Source organism: Stenella coeruleoalba, assembly GCF_951394435.1.
Source record: "Stenella coeruleoalba genome assembly, chromosome: 9".
In the NCBI taxonomy this organism is placed as follows: Eukaryota; Metazoa; Chordata; class Mammalia; order Artiodactyla; family Delphinidae; genus Stenella; species Stenella coeruleoalba.
The window spans coordinates 65974737-65996519 of NC_137155.1; the positions used below are offsets into that span (position 1 = coordinate 65974737).

Here is a 21783-nt window from a genome sequence, read left to right on the forward strand (position 1 = left end):
GCTTGTGTTTCCTTATTAATTTTCTGGTTGGATGCTCTGTCCATTGGTGTAAGTGTGGTGTTAAAGTCCCCCTCTATTGTGTTACTGTCGATTTCCTCTTTTATATCTGTTAGCAGTTACCTTATGTATTGAGGTGCTCCTATGTTGGGAGCATATCGATTTATAATTGTTATATTTTCTTCTTGGATTGAACCTTGATCATTATGTAGTGTCTTTCCTTGTCTCTTGTAACATTCTTTATTTTAAAGTCTATTTTATCTGATATGAGTATTCCTACTCCCGCTTTCTTTGATTTCCATTTGATAGAATATCTTTTTTCATCCCCTGACTTTCAGTCTGCCTGTGTCCCTAGGTCTGAAGTGGGTCCCTTGTAGACAGCATATATATGGATCTTGTTTTTGTATCCATTCAGTAAGTCTGTGTCTTTTGGTTGGAGCATTTAATCCATTCACGTTTAAGGTAATTATTGATATGTATGTTCCTATTACCATTTTCTTAATTGTCTTGGGTTTGTTTTTGTAAGTACTTTTCTTCTCTTGTGTTTCCCACTTAGAGGAGTTCCTTTAGCATTTGTTGTAGAGCTGGTTTGGTGGTGCTGAATTCTCTTAGCTTTTGCTTGTCTGTAAAGCTTTTGATTTCTCCTTTGAATGTGAATGAGATCCTTGCTGGGTAGAGTAATCTTGGTTGTAGTTCTTCACTTTCATCACTTTAAGTATATCATGCCACTCCCTTCTGGCTTGTAGAGTTTCTGCTGATAAATCAGCTGTTAACCTTATGGGAGTTCCCTTGTATGTTATTTGTCATTTTTCCCTTGCTGCTTTCAATAATTTGTCTTCAATTTTTGCCAATTTGATTAATATGTGTCTCGGCATGTTTCTCCTTGGGACTGTATGGGACTCTCTGTGCTTCCTAGACTAGCGTGGCTATTTCCTTTCCCATGTCAGGGAAGTTTTCGACTATAATCTCTTCAAATATTTTCTCTCATCCTTTCTCTCTCTCTTCTCCTTCTGGAACCCCTGTAATGTGAATGTTGTTGTGCTTAATGTTGTCCCAGAGGTCTCTTAGGCTGTCTTCATTTCTTTTCTTTCTTTTTTCTTTATTCTCTTCTGCAGCAGTGAATTCCACCATTCTGTCTTCCAGGTCACTTATCCATTTTTCTGCCTCAGTTATTCTGCTATTGATTCCTTCTAGTGTAGTTTTCATTTCATTTATTTTATTGTTCATCTCTGTTTGTTTGTTCTTTAATTCTTCTAGGTCTTTGTTAAACATTTCTTCCATCTTCTGGATCTTTGCCTCCATTCTTTTTCTGAGGCCCTGGATCATCCTCACTATCATTATTCTGAATGCTTTTTCTGGAAGGTTGCCTATCTCCACTTCATTTTGTTTTTTTTCTGGGGTTTTATCTTGTTCCTTCAACTGGTACATAGGTGTCTGCCTTTTCTTCTTGTCTATATTTCTGTGAATGTGGTTTTTGTTCCACAGGCTGCAGAATTGTAGTTCTTCCTGCTTCTGCTGTCTGGCCTCTGGTGGATGAGGCTATCTAAGAGGCTTGAGCAAACTTTCTGATGGGAGGGACTGGTGGTGGGTAGAGTTGGCTGTTGCTCTGGTGGGCAGAGCTCAGTAAAACTTTAATCCACTTGTCTGCTGATGGGTGGGGCTGGGTTCCCTCCCTGTTGGTTGTTTGGCCTGAGGCGACCCAACACTGGAGCCTACCCAGGCTCTCCGGTGGGGCTAATGGTGGACCCTGGGAGGGCTCACGCCAAGGAGTACTTCCCAGAATTTCTGCTTCCAGTGTCCTTGTCCTCACAGTGAGACACAGCTACCCCCTGCCTCTGCAGGAGACCCTCCAACACCAGCAGGTAGGTCTGGTTCAGTCTCCTATGGGGTCACTGCTCCTTCCCCTGGGTCCTGATGTGCACACTACTTTGTGTGTGTTTCCTCCAAGAGTGGAGTCTCTTTTTCCCCCGGTCCTGTCGAAGTCCTGCAATCAAATCCCACTAGCCTTCAAAGTCTGATTCTCTAGGAATTCCTCCTCCTGTTGCCAGACCCCCAGGTTCAGAAGCCTGACATGGGGCTCAGAACCTTCACTCCAGTGGGTGGACTTCTGTGGTATAAGTGTTCTCCAGTTTGTGCGTCACCCACCCAGCAGTTATGGAATTTGATTTTATTGTGATTGCGCCCCTCCTACTGTCTCATTGTGGTTTCTCCTTTGTCTTGTGGATGTGGGGTATCTATTTTGGTGAGTTCCAGTGTCTACCTGTCGATGATTGTTCAGCAGTTAGTTGTGATTCCAGTGCTCTCACAAGAGGGAGTGAGAGCACATCCTTCTACTCCGCCATCTTGAACCAATCCAGAAGTTCACTATTTTTTGTGGCCCATTTTTTGACTGGTGTCTCTCATGTGTGATTTATGTCTGCTTAATACATTTGAATGGAGACACTTCAAAGATAGTTTACCTCTCCTTAAGAAAAAAAGAAAAAATTTAAAGTGTCCTAGAATTTCTTTCTGAGGGCAAAATCAGCAAAGTGTAAAACAATGAAATATCCTGATGTCAGAATCCATAGATAGACATAGCAACACTGACTTTCAGTACCAAGGAAATGTAGGATCAGATTATTCACTGGTATTTTCTGAAAAAAACAAAAAGAAAAACAAAACAACAACAATAAAAAAACAACGTTAAGGACCCCTGAATTATGGAGTAAAATTTGATTAAGTCAAAGGACTGGATTTAATGCCATTTAAATAGATAGTGACCTACGACAGCTGAAAGCTGCAGAACATCACATGAGAAAAATCTTAAAGTTTTTTTTAATTTCAAGATTGAATTGGATCTGCAGCTGATGTTTGACATATATTTGATCTAAGTATGTTGTAAAATGGTAATTGTCCAAATAAAAATTGTCCAAAATTCAAAAAAAATTTTTTGAAAACATGTACTTGTAAAATACTGTCTATTTTTTGTACTAATCAAGGCCTAGAGATACAAATATGAATTTTAAAGAGTCTGGTTTTTCTCTTTTTCCTTAACAAAATGTGATTTCACGTAACTTTTCCTCCAGTACCCGTTTCATCTGATTTCTCCTCTCTTATCACTCATACTCAAACTACCCACAACATGGCCTCTTCCTTTGTCCTCTTTTGGAAATCTTTTTGCCAGGATCTCCAAAAACCTCTTAATTGCCCAATTTAGAGAATTCAGTTCATTTGATACCTTCTTCTAAGATTTGTCCACTGTATTTCATATTTTTGACATTATGCTCCCTGTTGCAATTGTTCTGCTTTCTGGTACACTGTACTTGGCTTGTAATCTTGCCACCACTGTGAGATTTTACGCTTGGCTCTCTTATTACTTATATCCTCTTCCTGAGTCATTTTATCCACTCTTTGTCCTCAAATTCTCTGTAGAAGCAAAATCCCACTAAGTCTTTATTTCCATCCCAGATACATTATGTGAATTCTGGACTTTTATTATCAACTCCAGTCCTGAGCATCGTATACTTCATATGCTGAACTCGAAGGCTTTGCTCCATAAGCATTTCTCCATGTAGTCTGACCTATTTCAATTAAAAGAACCATTATTCATTTACATTCTAAAGTCTGAAAACTGCATATTTCAGATATATATTTCACCATCAAGTTCTGTTTTTCTGGACTTCATCTCATCTTTTTACCCCTTATTTCTCATTTGGCATGTCTCATTTAGTCTGCTTATTAGTCTCCCAACTTGTGGTTTTCTATAGCTTTGCCCAGTCCCTTCTCCACAGTCTCCCTAATAGAATGTTTCAAATATCAAAAGAGTAATTCATCTTAAATTGAATTTGGTGTATGAAATAAAATACCAATTGATTTTCTTAAAATTGCAAGTTAGTTGTTTCAGATCTATTTACCAAATATTCCTCATTTGATTTGTGATGTCTATATTACTGTATAATAAATTCTTACATGTAATTGAATCTCTTTCTGGGCAATCTTTTCCAGTCTGTATTGTTCGTATAGTTGCTTATCTGGGAACAGTATTACTCTATATTACCTGTTATGTCTTCATAATGTACTGAGATTTTTTTTATAAGTAGATTCTTCACATTAGTCTTTTCTTTCTGAATTATATTTGATATAGTCACTATTGATTTTTTTTTCAAATCACTTTTTTCAGTGACTCCCAAAGAAACCCATTTGAATTGCATTAAATTATGGCATAAAATGAGGGAGAATTGATGTTTCTATATGTACAGTTGCGTTTGAATAATATGATATATCAGCTCATTTATTCTCTCGAAGTGTTATATCCTTAAATAAAGATTTGTAGTTTCTTTATAGCTTTCACACAGAGAACTAGAAGGAAGATTAAAAGGTTCTCTTTTGCCATTTTCTTTTTCAAGGGAATAGTGTAGTGAAAATATTCTCTCCTATGAATTCTATATAATTTAGGATTGTCCCTAGAAAGTTATTCATTTTCACCTCTCCTCTCTATAGCACAGTTATCTGTGAACCTTTTAGAACACTCTTCCTGTACATCTAAAGAGAGTGATTAAGTCCCAGTTTGGGCAAAGATAGCTGAAAGTCCATTACAATTAGGTATTTAATAGAAATGTGACCTTATTTTGCAGTGACAACTGGTGGGATTGGAATAGTGTAATTGCAATTTAATTTATTTAAAGATGAAGCATAAATCATTATTTTTTTCCATATTCTCCTTATAATTTTGTGTTCCAAGATATGATCAGTCTCTCTGATGGAGTCAAACTAACCAAATTCATGAAAGAGTAATCTGTAAACCAAACTAACTAAATTATTATTTTAAAATCGCATATACCAACTTGTAGCGATTAGAGTCACCAAACAAGAACAGTAATACTAGTAATAATAGCTCTTACTTATTAAATACTCTGTTCCATACACAGAGGGAATAGAGCCTTACTTTTCAGAATTTAGGCACTGTCAAACTGCTTAAATTCAACCTTGGCTCTTTAAATTAATCACTGTTGCCTGGTACAAACAACTTAATGTCTACATGCCTGAGTTTTATCATCTGTATAATGCTTTATAGAGCTATTGTGATGAAAAAATGAGGTAATATCTGTAAAGAACTTAGCATAGTGCCTGATAGCTACTAAGTGATAAACAGTAGATATCACTTAGATAACAAGGATGGTATTTTGAAAGCAGTGAACCAAGTTAATTTAATTCCCATGCTCATTTAAATTTTATTTCCCTATGACCTTTCTATCATTACGGTCAAAATATGAGACATCACCCAAGTCAGTTTTCAACATGGAATGTTTTGACCACCTTTGGCTTTCAAAACTCGCCCTTGAAACAATAGAACCAGGCTTTATTGAGAGAAAGAAGGGGATTTATACATTTTCAAACAAGTTGAGACAGGTCAGGATTGCTCAGATCACCAAACTTTTACTATAAGTTAAAGGCAGAGAGACCTCAGAATATACATGAGAGAAAGGAGGGAGGGTTCTCATGGTGGAGAGGATAAAGGAAGGGATGGGGAAGAGGTCCCATTTAAGGGCTGGAGGTGGTAGAAATCCCAAATAGTTTATGTGGGAAGCGAAAAGCTGAGGGTCTTAGACCTAGATTTCTGCCTAGAACTGTGAGAAGTGACCACTAGGCAGGTGCCTTTGAACCAGAAGAGAAATGGAAGCATAGCGTGCTTACAGGGTCATAAACAGAGTACCTGAGTTTCCGTTGGCTCTTAGGTTTTGAAAACATGGATGTTCTACTATGATCTCAGAATTGGAACTGGGAGCTGAGAGTTGGTGGAGCTGTTCTGGGGCTATCAAGGTTAAAGGTTTGAAGGGGCTCCCCAGCAGAGACCATCAGGTAGATTGCTAAATCTTTAATCTTGATGGAAGTTGTGACTAAGACCCAGTATCTGCAGAGTTCATGAGAGCTGTGATGGGACCTTGTCAGTAAAGTGGGGCTGTGCCTGGAGAATGGACTGAAAGCTGAACATGCTGTTGACTTAGATTGGTGTGGACATTTGCCACCAGAGTATCCAGTGACCAAGAATTACTGAAAAGAGCACTATGAATTTAGAGGGCAGTACAGCAACCTGTATACATATCAGCTGCTCCTTTAACTCTTTCCATGGAGACACACCTGTGCCATATGGGGGAGAAAAGATAAATAACTTGGAAAGGCTATTTACTGAAAAGATTCCAGTTCATCCAAAAGAAACAATTAATTTTAATTGCCTAGTTCAATTTTCTGCCCCCGTAATCCCTTCCACCATCCACATAAATTGGGACTTCAGAAGAATTTGAATATAATTACAGAAAGTAAAGAATTCTACTCTTTTTATTTTTCCCCATCCAAGTCATGATGTATATGTGTCATTTCTTAACACATTAGCATTATCTTATTAATACCCACAACGACTCTGTGAGAAAACTACTGTTTTTCCCATCTATTTTGAAGATTTAACCCTGCCCCAACAACAACAACAACAAAAAAACAAAAAACCCCCAAAACTAACCAAAAGTCACCAATCTAGCACATGGTAGAACCAAAACCCAATCAAGGGAGTTATTGCTAAAATCTGAGTGCTTAAGTGCTATTGTACTGTGCAGTGCCGCCTGTAGACAGCGCATCCAGATTGTTCTTATACATTTCCCAGTATGGATTTCTTCGTTAGTCTCCCACACTACCATTACATACTATTTTTCTTCCTTAGAGCCATTTCCCATATTCCTCTCTCTGAAAACTCTTCCGTTCTCTTCCCTGGAACTCTTATAGTTAACAACTACCCGCCAGCCTCTACTCTTTCACTGACCATTCCCTCCACTTTCAAGTTTGCGTAAGGACTGGCTGTTTCCTGAGCTTCTCTTTGAAACTTCTCTTCTCCTAACATCGTAGCATCTGCGGGCAGGTGAGGGATCAGGAGCGTGCTTCTCTTCCTATCACTGATACTTTCACATTACAACTCCTCTATCTTCCTGTTAAAATCCCTGTTGCTTCAAAGTTCCTGACTTTCAGTCTAAAACTTCAGCATGCATCAGAATCACTTTTAAAACAGACCACGGGCTGGGGACTGAGAATTTGAATTTCTAAGAAGTTATTGTGTGATGATACTACTAGCACAGCTACATACATATAAATCATTTTTAGATCTGAATGTTAAAAATAAAATCTATAGAGATTTTAGAGATGATGTTTAATCTTGAGTAGAATAGAATTATCTCACAATATTCTTTGTTGTTGAAATCTGAAATAATCCTTTTATATTTAGCAGGAATTTCCACTTCTTAATTTCACCAAATATTAGTTTGACAATGATACTCTTGTGTAAAACTTTGCAGTTATTTCATATATTAGAAAAAGCACATGTAGCAATTCGAAAATGCTTTTTGTGAGTAAATTAGGTAATTCATGATTGAAGTAGTAATACATGGACATAAAATTACCATTTCAGAAGTATTCTGCAGTACATTCTCTCAGATATCATTTTGAATTTCAGTCTTTACAAAACCTTATGAAAGAACCCAATATCCCTTTTCCCCTGAAGTATTGTTTATGATAATATTTTATGAATAGTAGTATTTTATCTTTTTCATTAATATTTATATGCCCATTATCAGCCTTTTGCAACTCTCAGTATATGTAATCTCAGTAATTACACTATGAATGAAACATCCAACCGACATCTATTATTTGGGACGCTTTGCAATTTTCTTTTCAATATATTGTTCAGCTACACAAATAAATTACTGCTAACAGCCTGAATTGAGGATAGCATGTATTCATGTGACAATTCTAATTAAAAATGTGGGTTGATTTTCAGTTATTTTAAATGGCAGGTAAGATACCATTCTAGATAAATATAACACATATCTAAAAGATCTTTTTTCAGCAATGTTAAAGTTATTGTTGGTAAACAAAAGAGAGAACAAGATTATCTATACATTATTTGGGGAAATACTGACAGAACAAGGTTAAAAACGATTAAACAAACAGGAAAAAAGGGAAATTTCCTTATCCTCTCCTATTTTAGTCCACTGAAAATGAGTTATCTCCATTCCTATGTGGAAAGCTATGTTCCCTTATTTCACATATACTATGGGTCTAGATAAATTTTGTATCAACTCCTATGTGAGATATAAATTTTAACATAGCATTGAAATAAACATAACCAGGATGAAAATCTAATTTTCTTATCCAGGGGTGCTTTGTTGCATAGAATAGAAAGCAGTGAGAATTAACTTGTCTAAAATCAGTTATATTTTAATGTTAGCAACCTCATGGAAGCCCAGGAGGGTTTCCTGGGAACTTGAAATTCTTTACCAAACTATTCACTCAGCCTTTCTGGGACACATGCTTTCTTATCTCTTCTTTCTGCACGTCAGCTTGATTCTCCTGCTTCTCTCTGTGGCCCGGCTCTCCCTGCTTACGTATCATTGCATTCTTGACTCATCGTGGCTATTCCATGGCACCTTCAGCTCCCAGACTGTCAGAGCTTTCAGTTCAGCTCCATGATTGAGCGATTCATTCTGTTTCCCAAATGGAAATTGCCAGGAGAGAGAAACTGAACAGCTGATTTTGGATCAGATACCTACCTCTTGTTAAATCTGGGATGCCTAGAAGACTTGAGTTGCATATATTTTAGGCCCACAAAGTGGGGGCAATATTCTAAATCTTTATTTCTCTTCCTGTAAAAAAAAGAAAATATGCCCTTATCTTTTAAGATGTAAAATATTCTTCCAAACCACTCTCCCCCATTGTTATTAATTATTAGTTATTACCATATTGTTATCATTATATAAAGCTGTATTAATCCCAAATGGGGTTTCAAAAGTGCCATGCAGCCTACCTCAGTACATTTATTTTCTTTATACCTCCAACTTTGCCTCCATTATAACTCTAAGTTAATGACTATTTCTTGTACATTGTAGAAAAATTAGCAAGCAGGAATTTCTCTGCCTTTACAACACTCTATAAAGACACCTGCATCTGCATCCATTCTTCCATTCTTCTCACTTGTTACAAGGGACTAATAAACTCTCCTTTTCCAGCTCCGGTACACTTGCATATACTCTGGTCTTCAGCCCCTTCAGCTTTCCCAGGGTCCTCACTCCCCAGCCACCTCTCCGATGAATACTCCTCATCAGCATTAATGTATGCTGTTGTCATCTGGATTTAAAATGATCCCCTCCAACCACATAATCCCTCCAGAAGTTGCCTTGCATATATACTCATCTTTTACAGCCAAACTCGTTGCATGTTTCCCTACACTTGTAAAAGTTCCATTCATTCTTTCCCTTCACTCTCAACCCACTTTAACCTGGTTTGTCCGCCTACTCCACCAAAACAGCTCTGGCTAAACAAATGTATATCCGTGTTGCTTAATATAATAAACACTTTGCAGTATTAACTCTATGTGACATTTAACAAGTACTTGACATCACTGACAATTTCCATTTATCTGAACACAGTTTTATATTGGCTTCCATGGTTCTGTATTTTTCTCATTTTCTTCCTCCTTTTCTGGCCCCTCTTGGTTAGACATTTAACAAGTACTTGACATCACTGACAATTCCCATTTATCTGAACACAGTTTTATACTGGCTTCCATGGTTCTGTATTTTTCTCATTTTCTTCCTCCTTTTCTGGCCCCTCTTGGTTAGTCTTTATTTGTGTCTATTTTCTTCTTTCATATATTTTATTTCTGACAATATAGTCTTGGATTTTCATCTTTTATCTGTCTGTATTATATAAAAGTGATATTAACCATTTGCACATCTTTGAATAATATTTAATTACTAAAAATCCCACACATACCTCCAGTTAAGAATTCTCTTCTGAGTTTCTCATATATATGAATGTCTATGTGAAATCTCCCCTCCACAGTTTCACAGAAATCTTGCAAGTGTGGCATACCCAAGAAAAAAATCATTTACCTCAAATCCTGTAGTTAGAGCATAACCCCCGTCTTGGTAAAAACCTTTTCTCATACAGTCCTTCATGCACAAAACTGGGAGTCACTTTTGACATCTTACAATGCCTAACTTCTCACATTTAATCTAGATATTCCCTCCTCTCCACCATCATCACTATCATGCCACTTCATGCTACCATCACTTCATGCCACATCTCTATAATAGCCTCTTATCCTTACACCCATTTTCCATAGAGCAGCCATGGTAATCTTTTCATTTATATTTTAAACAATTTTTATGAAAGCCATACATGTATTTAGTTGAAAGGGTCAAATTATTCTACAAAGTTTATAAGAGAGCAAAACAAAACACACACAAAGCAGAACTGAGGGAATTTCCCACCCCCAGTTTCAGTCTCCTTTCCACAGAGGCAACCACTTTTCAAACTTATCAATTATCGTATAGTTTTGAGTTATCTCTCTTTACCTAATAATTATGATGCTGGGACTACTTTTTGCATTTCCAGTTTTATCTTTTGCATTTTCCTTGTTGCTTTTTCAGAAATTATCTTTTGGCCTTAAACTACAGAACATGAAGATTTATTTAGCTCACCTTTACTTACAATTTCTTCAAGGCAATCTAGGCTTTCCTCAGTATTCTCAATATTCTTTCATCCTCTACCTTTCATGTTAGTCCTGAATAAAATCTGTGTTACTATTTTAACAGTGTCATGAGTAGACTTTTTCTTCAGCAACACTATCTCCTGTTATTTAATCAAACACTAATTTAGCTATAAAAGAATTTTGCAGCTGTAATTAAGGTCACAAAGCAGTTGACTTTAAAACAGGGAGATTATTTGGTGGTCTTGACCCAATCAAATGAGCCCTTTAAAAGCAGTTTTCTTTGGATGGTCACAGAAGAGGAAGACAAATATTTTAAGCATGAGAAAGTTTCAGTGCACTGTTGTTGCTTTTAAACTAGAGGAAGCCATGTAGTAAGGAATGAGAGTGGCACCTAGGAGTTGAGAGCAGTCTCTGGATGACAACTAGCGAGGAAAAAAGGACTTTAGTCCCACCACCAAAAGTAACTGAATTCTTCCACCAACAACAATGGGCCTGGAAGCAGATTTTCTCTGCTACCTTTAAATGAAAACTGAGCTCAGCTGGCACCTTGATTTTAACCTAAGCGGAGAGCCCAGTCGTGCCTGGTAGACTTCTGACCTGTAGAACTGTGAAGTAATAAGCAAGTGGTGTTTTAAAATCCTTAGTCTTGGTAATTGGTTATGCAATACACCAGTTTTCTCTATTCATAGATTTCTGAGAAATCTGAAACCGTTCTAATCCAAGTATTATGATACCTAAGTTTATCCTCCTCAGGGAGATTATTAGGCTCTTCTTTTTGACTTACCGTTTTGAAATTTCTGAATTATATATTTTAACAAGAATCTATTTCATCCTTTTTTCTGGATACACGGTGAGCTCTTTTAATGTGGAAAATTTTTTGACCCGGGAAAACTTTCTTGAATCACTTATTGTTTTTTCCCTATTTTTCCTGTAATATCTTCATAGAGCTACCATTATTCATATGTTGAAAATACTTGATTAATGAACCAATTTTTTAATATTTTTTCCAATTTTTCATTTCCTTTTCTTAATGCTCTTTTCTTTCTTGATTTAATCAATTTCATTTGCTAATACTTCTATTGAGTTTCTCGTTTATGCTATCATATTATTCATTTCCATGGGCTGTTTTTTTCCTTCTGATTTTCAATTTGTATAACATTCAGTTACTACTTTGTGGATATTTTTCTCTTAACTCTCAGAGGATATTGATAAAATATGTGTGTGTGTGTGTGTGTGTGTGTGTGTGTGTGTGTGTGTGTGTGGTTTTCAACTTTCTTCACAAGCTTGTCTTTCCTCCTCCTTATTTCAGTTTGTGGTGTTAGTCCCTGTCTTTCATGTTAGACAATTTCTTATGATGTCTAGTGCTTTTTGGCTTTCTGTCATACATGAAAGTACAGCACTACATACTTACAGGAAGGTATTGCATGTGAAGAAATTGTCATCTGAAGGTTTCATTATAGGGTGATCCAGCAGGGCTATTTCATTGGAAAAACTTCCAGTATCATAATCTATAAATCTTTTCTCTGAATCCACAGAGTAGAATCTTTCAGTCACTTGCATTAGAAGACCTTACAACTGTGGCAAACAAATTACCTGGCCAGTGCTCAAGGAATAAAATGAAGAAAATGTAGTCTTGATACTCCACACTTAAGCTTTCATTAGTCTCCGTGTTTTCTGTATTAGTATGTTGGCCTGTTTTCTCCTAGTTCAGAGACTGTTTGAATTTCTCCAAAGAATATGCTTCCTATTTCTGCCAAGCATGAGGCATGAGGTGGGCCAGTGGCCTGGTTGTGAAAAGTAGGGGAGGGATACTGTAGTAAGGGCCTAGGGTGAGGTGGGAGTGGGCAGTTTTTTCCCCAGCATGTTTTCCTGTTTCTGGTACCATTCTCATACTTCTTTCAGAAGTATCAGAGTATTAGGGGAGTTCTGAAGTGTAAATCAAATTACTTGGTACTTTTCACCTCTTATGACTTAAAATTAGCTTTCTAATTGTTCAAAATCAGTCATCACTTATCCTTCCAGATTCCAAATTTTGCTGACATCGTCTTTTCTCCTGTTCTTTGTCCTTATAGGTTTGTGGACTTAAAAATGTGTTTTATTTTTGTTTTAGTAGAGGTTGGAGAAAGTATCTGCCATATTTTTTAGAGTAATCACTTTAAAAACTTAGGTTATATCGTGTCACACCTCTGCTCAAAACTTATCAATGGCTTCCTGTCCTGTTGGAATGGAATGCACAATTCTATCTGTATGGCCCCTGCTGCCTGCCTCTTTGCTGTATTTTGTACCACTCTGTCTTGATCAGTGTGTTTTAGATATTAACCTCTTCTCTATTCCCCAATTATGTTAGATTTTTCCTACTCCAGGGTTTTTATATATTTCATTTCTTACACTTGGACTGTTTCTTTTCCCCTTCTTAATGCTATCTTCACATTACCCCCCTCCTGCCAGGTTAACTCTCATTTATTCTACACTTTAAACATCATCTTCTATAGGAGGTCTTTTCTACGCTCCCAAACTTAAGACGGTTGTCTTGTTATATTACTTGAGAACACCCTATAAAATTTTTTGTTCTTTCTGTTGCATGACACAGTTAGCAATTTTATCTTAGTGTGATTACTTCTTTTATGTCTGTCTACTGTGCTTGTCTTTAACTTCCTGAGGAGAGGAATGCACATCTTATTGACCAGTGTATCAGAGGCTCTTGCAGTTATAGATGTGTAATTAGTACTGAATAAATTTTGTTTACTATATAGAAAAGTTGATGAATGTGTAGAGATGCCCCTTGCAGGCTGTAGGTTTCCTAAGGGAAAGTGGAGAATATGAGGGAATAATGCTGTGGAGAAGTGTGTGACTGAACTTGCTCTTTGGTGCAGGAGAGAGAACTCTCAGATAGTTTCTGAAAAATGTTACTGAATTGAAGGCTTCTGCCCTACTCCTTTCTTTGCATCCAGTAGTTTTCTTTAGAGAATTTAACTTGTTCTTTGTTAGCTGTGTAGTTTTGAGCATGATGCAGACATTCTTCAGTCCTTAATTATCTCATTTATAAAATGGGCATAATAGTGACAATTTTAAGCACATTGGCTTTTTCAAGGATTGTTTAATATACACATGTAAAGCAAAGCCATTAGTGCTCTGCCTTGAATATTGAATGTAATTATTAAAGAATAGTTTCTTTCCCTCCTCATTTCCTCTGTATTCTACATTGATTAAGCATAAGGAAGACATCTTTTCTAGGTAGTGAAAGCCTTAAAACAGAATAACTTATCATGGGACACTGTGAAATTTGCTTTTCTAGCTGCCGTAACCATTAGGGTAGACTTACCCGTCAGATCTTGATTGACTAAGCCAGGGTGTGGATTAAATGAACTCTCAAGGTCTTTTTTAACGTTGCAGATTCTAAAGTAAGAAAACCGTGTAACTGGCACTAGGGATATCACTCATGATATAGAACAGCCTTACTTACCAACAATGGTAAGACGGTGATGGCTCTAAAAACTGGATCACCCTACAAGGCTTAAGATACATTAGGAAAAAATACCAGTGTAGCTAAGAGGCAAAATTATATTTATCATGTCCTTGAAGGTAGGAGATTCTATCTTATGTATTCTAGATTCATTAATATATGATGTGTGCCCTGACATGCAATATTGGCTAAATTAACTATTTTAGCTAGTTAGAAATTAACTAATTGGCTGAAAGGAGAATTGCAGTTATATTTTCTTGTTATAGCAGGCAAGAAATGTCTAAACAATCAACATCTTGACATTACTTTTAGATAGCAGTCTTTCACAGGTCAATTTTATTTATTCACTCAACACACATTAGTTGAGAACCTGTTACATGTAGAGAACTATTACCTTTATTTATTTGGTTATTTATTTATTTAGTATAATACTGTAAAGAAATATCATTCTAAGCGCACTTCTTTTTTTCCTTTCTTTAAAGCTTGACTTAATAAGTGGTAACTTGTGATGAAAAGTTAAAATCATCAGAAATGACCAGAAAGGAAGAAGCCATATTCATCTGGAAAAATCAGTTAATGCTTCCTAAAGAAGGTGGCATTAGTGCTGCATATTGAAAGGTGCTCATAAATTTGGTAGTTTGAGGTAAAGTCTGGCCTGTATCATGAGTAGAGGCAGAAAGTATATTCAAGCAATATTAAAAAAACTAACTTGACTGGGTTATTGATTTCATATAGGGTAGCTGTTGGAGTTCAGGTTAGAAAAGTAATTTCTGGGCAGCATCTTTATGTCCCAATTTTCTCTGCCCCAACCTGGCAAAACTCTTACTCATTCTATCAATAGCAGTTTACTTCTCTTCTCTGGGGGAAATTAGACTTTGGCTCCTTATACTACCTTAAGTCCTCTTGTAGCTTTTGCTTACCGGCTTCCTTTTAAAATGCTCAAAACCTGCCTAGCTACTGAAGTTGCAGGGGAGATCTGGGCCCAGTAGCTATAACAATTGGTATAGTGTATTGGGTTTGGATTGTAATTCATGGTCTACTGAAAAGCCTGTCTTGATCATACGATCGAAGGTGATCTTTTCCTGGTCACAGCCTGGTCAATTGATAGAACTTGTAATACTGCCATAGGGTTGGGTCAGTTTCTGAGTCATTTTATTGAAAATGAGTTGTACAAAGAATGGCTTACAGATTTTTCCAGTGTTGATTGAGAATTTAGTTCAAATGTTCAGGGTCCAAATAGGCATTGGCATATCAGCTTGTCTAGGGGATTTTCCAGGCATGCAGTTAAATTGTCCTTTGTCTATGGTGGTGGGTGGGAAGAAGAGTAGTTTGGGGAATATTTCTAAGCTCAGTTGGATTAGTAGTTCCTGGTGATAAAGCCATGGAAGCCATTATCCAGACTGGGCACTTTTGGCATTTAGCGACTAGAAAGGCTTATAAACTTGAGTAAAAGGAAAACAAGTTTCTTTTTAATTAAGTCATCTAGTCTGTAAGCAAATAAAGTGAATCAGGGGCATTCTGGAAGTCTCTCTATTTGATGGAGAAGAGTGGGAGCTCCAGCTTTCCTGGAAGTCTGTTATCCTGAGCCGAGGCTCACTAGGTCAGCTTTGCAAAATGTCTGAAATGGGAATGAAGTTGTGACCATTTAGGAGAGAAAATAATGGCTTTCAGAGAAGGCTGTCCTCAAAGTCATATATTGACCTTTTTCTTCTTCAAGTTTTTTTGAATTGTGTTCATAAACGTGCGTTGAACTTACTTGTTTAACCTTTTAATAAGTTGGTGAGGAAATCTTGAACGATTTTATTCCTTGGGTAGAAGTTGAACTGAAATCGTTATGGTTTAGGTTTCTCAGATGCCGTATTTGCTTACATAGTCCTATCTTTAGAGAATTTTGATGTGTATATAATCCAGGTGGAAGATAGGATGGAATGTATGTTTTGAAAATGGGTCAATTCTGTGCTTTCTGTTCAGCTATAAGAAATGTCCTGATTCTCAAGGTTATGATGGTTTTATATTTTAAACCAAATCTGTATTTCAATTTGTCGTGTTTTCCTGGTAACGCAAGCACACAAACAGACTCCATAGTTTTCAATATAGAGGGACTTTATGACTTGTTTCAAATAAATAGGTTAATTATATTAAATGTTCCCACTGGCAAAGTTTTGTTTCTAGTATAGAAAGTGTCTCTTACACTTTACATATTTAGGTAAAGTGACTAAGACATTCTCTTGCACGGTATTGAAAAACTCAGAGTTTGTGGCCTGCTGATTTTAGGGGAATAGGGAAGTGAAAGCTGACACTGACTGACAGCCATTTTTTTTTTACAAAGAAATGTGTCTTGGAAGTTTGTTACTTTCTGAAAAAAATTTCTGTCCCATAGTAAAGAAATAGCATAGAAATGGAAATAGATTATTTCTGGGGGCTTACGTCATTAAGAAACTTTGTATTGTTTTTTATCTTAGAAAAAACTTCACTTGGAGACTTTTTTTTCCTCTAAGATGCTAAGTGGATGAAGCAGCTATTGAAGTAAGTGGGAAAAATGTTCCCTACAAATTTTGAAGCAACTGTTTGAGTTAACATTTCTTTTTCAGATACACACACACACACACGAAAACTCCATGGTGAAGATAAATTTTAAAATAGAATTTTAGGATTTAATGCTGCTAGTATCAGGAATTTTTCTACCTGCTGATCCTAATTAGAATTTGTTGCGAGTAGAAGCCATGGTTGGTACAAGTGAGAGCAATGCATGCTCCATTTCATGTTCTGTGAAACTACGTTGGCCCCTAGCACTGTGGACCTCCAGTTGTGCAACCTCAGCCAGTGGTGTACTTCTCAGGGATATTTTCATAATGTTGAAAGGTTCTCTATAGCAGTTTGTTGAGATCAGATTAAAGGATTATTTTTGAGTTAAAAAAAAAAAAAGTCATGGGGCTTCCCTGGTGGCGCAGTGGTTGAGAGTCCGCCTGTTGATGCAGGGGACACGGGTTCGTGCCCCGGTTCGGGAAGATCCCACATGCCGCGGAGCGGCTGGGCCCGTAAGCCATGGCCGCTGAGCCTCTGCATCCGGAGCCTGTGCTCCACAATGGGAGAGGCCACAACAGTGAGAGGCCCGCGTACCGCAAAAAAAAAAAAAAAAAAAAAAAAAAAAAAAAGTCATGGAAAAAAATATGGTCACTTCTATCCATTCAAGAAAGAAAGGAAGGAGAGATGCTCTTCTTGCTCACCTGCATTTTCCCTAAAACTGTAAACAATGCACAGGACGGTGATTTCTTTCTTTTCTAAAATGGATATTATCATAACTCAATCGTATTCACCTACTGTCCTGCAAATGTATTTATTTCTTGAGCATAAAAGTAGAATTGTTTTCTAAAACATTGAATTTTACCTATTTTTGATGAGTTTTATATAAGTGTTCTATCTGATTGTTAAGCAAGATGATATTTTTAGTTTTATATCACGTTTCTTTTTGCACTCCTGTGCATGGTTGAACTGGCTGATGTGTAGGAGTTCTCAGGAATTTTAGCATTAGTCTAATAAAAATTTAATTAGAAATATGATACATCAGTTGCAGAATAAATCATGTAATAAATTCCTGAGCTCATTGTGAAGGACTTTGAGTTATGGCTAATTTGAATAATCCAGCCCAATAGGGAATTTCCTCTCACCGTCATTTGTAAGAAAAGAAAAGCAGCCCTGCAGCTGCTGATATGTTTTTACTGACACTGGAAGTAATTTCTAAATAAAAGGAAAGAAAGAGTTGCCGAGAGCTTAGAATGAAAGGTTTTCAGAAATGTTTTTCTCTTTGAGATTTCTTGCTTTATTCTTATTATATCCCCTCTAGGAGTAAAAATAATGTCCTCCAGCCCAGTCAGCATTAACAATTATATGTTTGTGAGTAGACAGAAATTTAGGATGCCATAGACTCTATTCCTATAGATATAGTAAGGATAGGGACTGCAGAGAGGGGTAAATGGGAGGTGGGTGGGACGGAAGTCTGCCAAATAAGCTTATGGGCATTATATAGATCGAGATTCACAGGCTTAAATGCCCCTAGGACTGTGTGAGCATCTTAGTGAGTTGAAGAACACATGCCTCATTTAAGTAGTCTCACCTTTAGGAATCTTTATATTGTTGCAATGAATTAATCCTGCCTCAGTGTTGCCAGAGTGTGGGACCACCAATAAGTGAATCATCTCCTAGATGAGAGCTGAATACTCTTCCACAAGAGACAGCAAAATAGAGACACTCAAGAACATAATATTCACTAATGTCTTGCAACCAAGAAAAAATTACTAGACAAGCAAATAAGCAGGAAAATATAACTCATAATCAGGATGAAATTTAGTTAATAGAAACAGATTCAGAAATGAAACATGATGGGATCAGAAGGCAAAGACTTTAAAACAGCTTTCATAAATATGTCTAAAGTAAAAATAAAGTACCATTATAAATAGGGAGTTGGCCAAGGGAAACTAATCAGAAACAACACCATCAGTAGTGAAGCTGAGTGACTTGTTGCTTAATGATATCTCCCAAAATAAAATGTGTATGGTTTGATAGGGGTGTGTGTGTGTGTGTGTGTGTGTGTGTGTGTGTGTAATTTGAAATATAGATACATACTGCCTAAGAAACAAAAGTTTATTTTGGATCTTCTGGCTCAGCCATGAAACATACGTGTACAAATTCTCTGATAGAGCCGCTGTGTTTTGAAAGTAGCATAGGGTTTCTTTAATGCTTCAGCACTGATTGTATGACTTAAACACACACATACATACCTGTACAAACAGAGATTTACCTCTTGCTAGAGATACTGAATTAGGGGATATATGGAATATACTTGTTTGAGTATTTAAATATAGCCTCCCTGTAGAATGATCTAAGTGAAACAGTTGACCATTAAAAATATAGAGAAACAAAAATACTATTTTCGTGTTCATCACTTTGTTTTTCTATTAAGAGCTATTTAAAGGTTAAAACTTTTTTTTTTTTTTTTTTCTGAAGAGGCGAGAGGAAAGCCTTGTTGTGTTAAATCCTATAGGCAAGTCCTTAACTCTTACAGAGACTCAGCTCTGGAGTTGAATAGATAGCATCTCCAACTTCACCTGCTAACATTAAGAGACCCGTGCTCTGCAGATACTGACCAGAGAACTTTAACACTTCCCTTCAGTATTGAACAATATCTGGGATAGTTTATAAATCATTATTTCTCATTTTAATGGTCTTGATCCAAAGGATTTTCAAGTTCACTTCAGATTAACCAGACTAAGTAGGTTACATCATACTTGTGAGTGCAATTTAGTATAACTATTGACATATTACCAAATAATTCTGTTTTAAATATTTCCCTGAGGGGAAGTCTCATGTTTTACTCTATTTTCTAGGGTTATGCAAAATTTCCTGGCACTCAACCTTAGCTTTCTGATTCCTTACTTCTGTGGAAGAGCTTGATTTATAAATTTGTTGTTTTGTTCTGTCTGTTTTTGGTTTGTTAACAGTATTGTATCTTTCCCTACCTTCATCAATATTTTTCAGTAATTTTCATTCTAAAATGTCTTACAGTGTAAACAAGTATTTTTTTTTGTCATGAGAATACTTTCTTACTAAATGTTACATACAAAACCTGTTGGTAAAAGAGGGGAAATTTTAGCTGTTTTGAAAAGCCTCCTTATCCCAAGTCACTGAGGCAACTCCATGGATTCTTAGATTTTTTGAACTTTAGTTTTACCGATAAAATAAGAATAACACCTATTAGTAAAATAGGAATAATACCTATTCACTTATATAGTAGATTTGTTGAAAGGATGTTTATCATATGGTAAAATGTCTCCTGCCCTTTGATGATATTTAATGAGGTTGTCATTGTTATTCCCACAATATGCATTACAAATAAGAAATGAAGAATATCAAATCTCTAGGCTTAGCTTTTCTAGATGAATCAGTTTATAAAGGACACAAGGGTTCTTGAGATGACCAGAAAGACAGACCAGTTCAGTTTTTCATTGACCAGAGGCAAAATACCTTTCATGTGTGTGCATTCATGGACAAACATCTGATTTTTTTTAGAACTGTTTCAGATTTAAAGAATTACTATTAAGATAATACAAAGAATGCCTGTATACCCACATTATTTTCCCTATTGTTAATATCTGATGTTAGTTTGGAATATTTATAAAATGAGTGAAACAATATGGATACATTATTATTAACTAAAGTATATAACTTGTTAAGATTTCTTTAGTTTTTCCCTAATTCCTCTTGATTGTGACTGTTTCTTAGACTTTTCTTACTTTGAGGACCTTGACACTGTTGAGGAATATTAGTCAGGTAATTTGTAGAATGTACCTCAGTTGGAATTTTCCTGCTGTTTTTCTCATGATTATATCAGGATAATGTATTTGGGGGGGGGGATTTTCATCACATCATATCAAAGGCACTTAATATCAAATGACTTATTATCGTTGATGTTAATTTGGTCACCTGACTTGAGGTCGTGTTTGTCATATTTCTCCTTTCTCTGCTATACTTTTAGGAAGAAAGCCACAATGTGCAGCCCACATTTAAGGAGTCAAGAGTTATATACTATCTCCTTAAGGACAAAATACCTACATTAACTATTTGAGATTCTTACAATGTGATACGTTTATTTATTCCACCCCCCCCCTTATTTATAAACCATTTATTTTTCTCAGTATAGGCTATTTGTTTTATACTGTGGTTTATAAATCCAATACTATTTAATTCAATTTTTTGCTCACGTTTTTTTCCAGCTTTGGCCATTGGGAGTCCTTTTAGTTGGCTCTTAAAATTTTCCAGACTCATCTTCTATATTTCTTGTCCCAGTCCTAGTATCAGCCATTTCTCAAGGAGCTCTGACTCCTTGTATTGCAGAATGATATTAGAAGCCAACATCTTGTGCTAGATGTGCTCATTATTGCTGGTGTGTCATTGTTTCTAAGTCCTCTCAAGCTAACAGTACTGAAGATATATATGTCTGTACTAATATGTGTATTTTCACATATCTATACGTATTTCTACATGTAGCCATCTGTATATTAAGCTAAATATGAGTTTGTATTGATGTCTCTAACTCTAACCCATTATCACATGGATCATTTTAGCTATCTCTCCTATTTATCTGTAACTTTGTATTCCAACAAAGTTGGAATTAAGTTGGAATAAAGTTACAGCAAAAAACCTAGATCCCACAAAAACCTAGATCCCATCAGCCACCACTGTATTAGTATCCTATTGCTGCTATAACAAACTACCACAAACACAGTGGCTTAAAGAACACTAATTATATTTCTTTAGGTCAGGAATATGTCATAATTTTACTGGCTAAAATCAAGGTGTCAGCAGGGCTGCTGCATTTTTTTATGGAGGCTCTACAGGAGATCTATTTTCTTACCTTTTTCCAGCCACTACAGCTACATTTGAATGTTTATAACAGCTTTACCATAATCACCAAAAACTAAAGCCTCCTATAAACGTGTAAGTTTTGTGTGAACATTATTTTTTAAATTGGTTGAATAAATACCTAGGAGCACAGTTCCTGGATTGCATGTTAAGATTATGTTTAGTCTTTGAAGAAACTGACAATCTGTCTTTCTAAGTGGCTGTACCATTTTGCAATTTCACCAGCAGTGAGTGAGATATCCTGTTACTCCACCTCTTTACCGGACATTGATATTGTTGTTTTTTTTTTTTTTTTTCATTTTAGCTATTCTAATAGGTGTGAAGGACTATCTCGTTATTGTGTTAATTTGTGATTCACTAATGACAAACACTGTTGGCATGTTTTCATATG

The 21783-nt window shown here is 36.2% G+C and overlaps 1 protein-coding gene across 15 annotated transcripts in view; it reads left to right on the plus strand.

The window, feature by feature from the left end:
- DNAJB9 (DnaJ heat shock protein family (Hsp40) member B9) overlaps positions 1-21783 on the plus strand; it is a 714883-nt gene that overhangs the window by 539284 nt on the left and 153816 nt on the right. Inside the window, exon 20 of one of the 15 annotated variants that reach the window (XR_013829619.1) lies at positions 16436-16499. The exons of 13 other annotated variants lie outside the window; for them this stretch is intronic. The gene's annotated coding sequence lies outside the window, so the exon portion shown is untranslated. Of the gene's footprint in view, positions 1-16435; positions 16712-21783 lie in introns of those variants that run through there. One more of the 15 variants, XR_013829621.1, reaches the window with a different exon arrangement.